General features: G+C 45.7%; 1 long non-coding RNA gene and 3 other non-coding genes across 4 annotated transcripts; all 4 read left to right on the top strand.

Moving 5' to 3' along the window:
* The first annotated feature begins 84 nt into the window (after window positions 1-84).
* Window positions 85-3,836, top strand: LOC143395871 (uncharacterized). Its single transcript, XR_013090840.1, has 5 exons — window positions 85-492; window positions 838-929; window positions 1,830-1,892; window positions 2,169-2,237; window positions 3,622-3,836. It is a non-coding gene; the product is annotated as an uncharacterized LOC143395871 (long non-coding RNA).
* On the top strand, window positions 666-764 carry LOC143396165 (small nucleolar SNORD12/SNORD106). Its single transcript, XR_013091038.1, has one exon. It is a non-coding gene; the product is annotated as a small nucleolar SNORD12/SNORD106 (small nucleolar RNA).
* LOC143396162 (small nucleolar SNORD12/SNORD106) lies at window positions 1,667-1,757 on the top strand. The gene has a single exon (XR_013091035.1). It is a non-coding gene; the product is annotated as a small nucleolar SNORD12/SNORD106 (small nucleolar RNA).
* Window positions 1,991-2,083, top strand: LOC143396164 (small nucleolar SNORD12/SNORD106). The gene has a single exon (XR_013091037.1). It is a non-coding gene; the product is annotated as a small nucleolar SNORD12/SNORD106 (small nucleolar RNA).
* Window positions 3,837-4,966: the final 1,130 nt, after the last annotated feature.

Genomic DNA, 4,966 nt, shown 5'->3' with positions numbered 1-4,966 from the left:
GCGGGCGGAAGGCGGGCGTCGCCTCAGCTCCCCCAGGCGGCGGGGCCGGCGGGCGCGGGCGGGCGCGGCCTCGGGGAGGGGACGGCGGGGGCCGGGCTAACTGCGTCCGGGGCCGACGCAGGCCTCAGCCGGTCCCGAAGGAGCGGGGACCAGGCGAGCCGCTCTGTGCGTGCGAAGCGCGACATGGCGGCGAGGCCGAGGAGCCCGGCTGCCCAGTGTGTACGAGGCGAGGGGCGGGGCTAGGCGCGGCCTTGACAACCATTAGAGCGCTTGGGGCTGCGCGGCTCCGGAACTATGTTTCCCAGGGGCCGTCGCGGCGGTCCGGAAGGGGCGGGCCTCCTGCCAGTGCGCACGCGCGCCAGTCCGGCTGGTTATATAAGGGAGGCTCCGGCCGCCGTCGTTCTTTTGCTTCGGAGGCGCTTGTCGTTTGTGGTTGTTCTGGTCGCGATTCTCGGCATGTCTTCCTTCGCTGTTAACCACGTTTGTTTTATGGTGAGTGGGGACTCCACTGTTTTCCCGTCACGAGTTTGGTCCTCTTTTGTCCTCTTAGTGCCATCGCCTCCCCTGCTTGGCCTAGTCTTCTCCAGCGCAGAGGCTTTAGGGCCGTGGGGAGATGAGTTAGCTAGGAAAACTCGCGCCTTCTGCTCGACTTTAAGGAGCCCTTGGCTGGTGTAAATGATGACTTCACTTTTTTCCCCATCAGATCGACAATGCTGATTTTTTTTTTTTTTTTAACACTTGCCAGTTAATTCTGACACACCAGCCTCAAGAGGCCCTTCCTCTCCTTGTTCTTTCTTGGCCAGGGAAAATGGCGACTGACGCCCTTTTGTATTTTAGGTTAATGCGATTGGATTCAGAATGGATGTTGCAAGACGGGCCCACCTCTGGGCTTCCATGGGAACCCCACTTTCTGTCTTCGGAGCTCTGGGGTAAGTATGTATGTCTTAGGATCTAAGATAAACTTTGGGGGTTAGGATTAAATTTAATTGAAGCTAGTTTTTTTTGTGTTGGTGCTGGTTGGAACTCAGGGTGTTGAGCATGCTTAACATGTGCTCTGCCACAGAGCTACTTTTCCCAGGGTTCTGTTGAAACTCTTAGGTGCTTATAACAATTTATATATTGGATGGGTTCCTAGGAAGAAACAGTTCTAGATGTCCAAAGAGCTTTCTTGAGTTTTTCCATTTGTGAAAAAACAAAAGAATTTCTGTTGACCTAGATACTAACTGCCAAGCTTATCCCCACCCTCTTGAATGCAGCAATGAGGCACATAGAACTGAGACCTTACTGAACATTGTCCTACCATCCCCACCGGGTCCGGCTATATATTGCTTAGGCTAATAACTCAAACTGGCCTTGAAGCAGTCCTTCCAATCAATGCCTTGTCCTCTCAAGTGGCTGGGATTTCAGGTGTGATTTCTGCTCACTGAATGAGAGGAGATATGGCAGCAACTTAGCTTATTCCATATTCCTCTTGTTAATAGCTCAAAGATCAGCTACAAAACACTCCACAGGCCTGTAATCCCAGTGGCTGAGGCAGGAGGTTTGCAAGCTTTAGCAACTTAGTGAGACCCTGTTTTAAAATAAAAAAGGGCTGGGGATATGACTGAGTGTCCTTGGGCCCAATCCCTGGTATTCCCCCCACCAAAAAAAATTCAAAGAGCTGCTTGCTGGCATATATGATGACTGAACTTTTTTCCCCGACAGATCGACCATGTTGATCTAACTTTTCTAAGCCAGTTTCTGTCTGATATGCCTGCTTGAGCACCGACCACCCCCTAATCCCTTGCCCATCTAACTGATGGGAGTTAAACTTCTGTGTTTTATCTTAGGTTTGCTACCAGAAACCAGGCTTTGAATGAACAAGGATGAATTCCAGGAGAGTGAAAGGATTGGTAAGTGATACCCGCATTTCTTCCTCATCTGAACAGACGTGGGAAAGTAACTGCTTTTTCCTAGTGTGGAACTGTCTGACTCAAATTTTACTCATTGAGCCGATGCAGCTGATGACACAACTTTTTTCCCCATCAGATCGACCCTGTTGATCTAACTAAACCTGTAAGCCAGTTTTATCTGATGCATCGACACAAAATAACTTCTGTTTTTATTTGTTGCTTGCTCTGTTGATTGGTGTTTTTCCAGCATTCAGATTATTTGTTCACTTCCTACAGGAGTCCTGGGTGCTACTGTGTTGACATTAGTCTAATCTGATGTCTTTGCTTCAGTCCATCCTGCAACAGGTGAGTTTTCTGCTTTCCAGCTGTCACACCCCACTTATGACTCAGTACTGAGTTGTATAAAGTGGGAGAGGGGAATAAATTTGAAGTTGTGCTTATGGGGGGTGATGTTGGGCTGTTGCTTACTAGAAGGTCTTAAAGTTGCTGGATTTTGTAGTTTCCTTTCCCTGGCAAATACTGCATCTTTTAAAATAAGGAACTTGTCTAGGGTTGTGGTGCCTAACACAGAAAACCCACTTTTGCCAAATGAGTATTCCTTTACTTACTTGCCTAGAACCTTTTAACTAGTGAAAAGAGTAAACAACAGTGACAGCTCCCCTCCTTGAGTATGGTGTTCCTGCTATCATTTTCATATCTATTTTTTAGTTGTAGTTGGACACAATACACAATTTTTATGTGGTGCTGAGGATCCAACGCAGGGCCACGCACGTGCAAGGCAAGTGCCCTGCCACTGAGCCACATCCCCAGCCCCCCCACCACCAATGACTGAAAAGCTGTAGAAATTACCCTAGATTCAAAGTATTCTGGTCTAGCTTCAGTCTTTCATGTGAAGATTTGACATTTGGATCCTCAGCCAGGCATGGTAATATGTAATCATCTATAATTAAAGCTACTTGGGAGACTGAGACAGGAACAAGGCCGGCCTGAGCTACTTAATTAAACCCTCTCAAGGAGGGATGTGGCTCAAGTGGTAGCGTGCTTGCCTAGCATGTATGAGGCACTGGGTTCAATTCTCAGCACCATGTAAAATAAAATATATTGTTTCCACCTAAAACTAAAAAATATGCATTAAAAAAAGAGGGCTGTGAATGTATCCCGTTGGCAAAGGGACCCTTGGGTTCAATCTCCAACGCAGAAAAACTCAATTTAACAACTGAGAATATTGAGTTACATAGTCTGTTATCCACTACACATTGACACATATGTATTAATTGTACAGTGCATTTATATTTAGGTTGTGTCAGAGCTACTCCCCAGCCCATGTTTGTAGTTTTAGTCAGTCTTGCTGACTTGCTCAGGCTGGTCTTGAACTTGTGACCCTCCTGCCTCAGCCTCCTGGGTAGCTATATACCACTACACCTGGCTAATTCCCCACTTTTCAAAAGTTTCTCACTGTGGATTTGTTTTTTGACTGTTACCTTTACCCAGAAGGGCTTATTTCTGGATTTAGGTTAAGTATTTCAATTGTAGCCAGTGTGGGAATAATACATGGGCACAATGTTGACAGTGTAGAAGAGACGGGTTGTCTTAGTGGGAGTTACCCAGCTCCTTGACTTTGAGGGTGGACCAGCATGTGAAGAACCACATGCTTCCATATTTCCAGATAGAAAGCACTTTTCTGACCAAAATGGAACAGATTATAATGTACTTTTTATTTTCCTTTTAGAAGTTGCTCAGCCATGGAGTTGGAGTACAAATACTGAAAGAAAAAGGAGTCCTGTATTTCCAGCTGAACCAATCCCACAACGTGTTTGTGTACTTAGCTGGAGGGCTAGCCACAGTTGAAGGCTGTACTCCCCCCTTTCTTGAAAAATTCAAGAATTAAATTTCTGACTTTGTAGCATTTCTACCTGCAGAAAGAATAAAAGAAATTAAAACTTGTATTTTGTCATGGGAGGTAAACGTTCAACATCGATAACAAGTAGCAAACAGGTATCTGTAAATTTCTTTTGGTTTATGTGAAAATCCAGTGGCCTAGTTAGCTAGCTTTGACTTGCTAGGTCTCTTTACTTTGCTCACTTTGGAGCAGCCTGCCATGTTGAAAGGGGCAGGGGACTTGGTATTTTGAAGCCATTAGTAAGGGGTAGTCATGCCAACAAGTTTGTAAACAGGTGCTTCTCTAATGAAGACACCAGCTGATCACAACTTAGTTATTACTAAATCTGTAGCATAGGAACTATGGTTTCTGCTGGTAGGTTGCCATGATATGCTTATTTAAATCAAGACCCTCACCAAACTGACTTCCTGATACATCCTTCACATTTCAACCCTGACCCTGTAATCACCCATTCTAGGTATTAATATAAACCAACCATCTAGGTCAGCCCCAATGCCCTGGAATCCTCGATATGTAGCTCTCATTCCCCAGGTAAAACTTTGTAAATTTTTGGTATCTGGGATTGGACCCCAGGTACTGAACCACATACCTAACTTTTTTTTTTCAAGAGAATTTTAATATTTTTATTTTAGTTTTTCGGCGGACACAACATCTTTGTGGTCTGAGGATTGAACGCATGCCATGCGAGCGCTACTGCTTGAGCCACATCCCCACCATACCTAACCTATTTTGCGATGGGACTCCCAGAGTTGCTTAGGTCCCTGCCAAACTGCTGGCATTGTAGGCATGTGCCATCACATTTGGCCTTGGAGAGAGTCTTGCCAAGTCACTGAGCCTGGCTTTGAACTTGAAATCTCTGGCCCGAGTGAGGTTTACAGGTGTGTACCACCATACCCAGCTGCATCTCTTCCTTTCTGGCCACCTGCATGGCATAGGGCATAGAGCCTGGCAGATGGTAAGATACTCAGTAAATATTGGTATATATTGATACATATGAATCAGCTGGGCTGGGTTGTGGTTCAGTGGTAAAGCACTTTCCTAACAATGGGTGAAACGATGGGTTTGATCCTCAGCACCATATAAATAAAGGTATTGTGTCCATCTAAAATTTTTTTTTGGTAATTCTAAGTTTAGTACCTAGAACCTGGGCCTCACATGCTAGGCAAATGCTCTA

The sequence above is a fragment of the Callospermophilus lateralis genome, chromosome 3, assembly GCF_048772815.1.
Source record: "Callospermophilus lateralis isolate mCalLat2 chromosome 3, mCalLat2.hap1, whole genome shotgun sequence".
Lineage (NCBI taxonomy): Eukaryota > Metazoa > Chordata > Mammalia > Rodentia > Sciuridae > Callospermophilus > Callospermophilus lateralis.
This window is presented reverse-complemented; position numbering and strand designations above follow the sequence as displayed.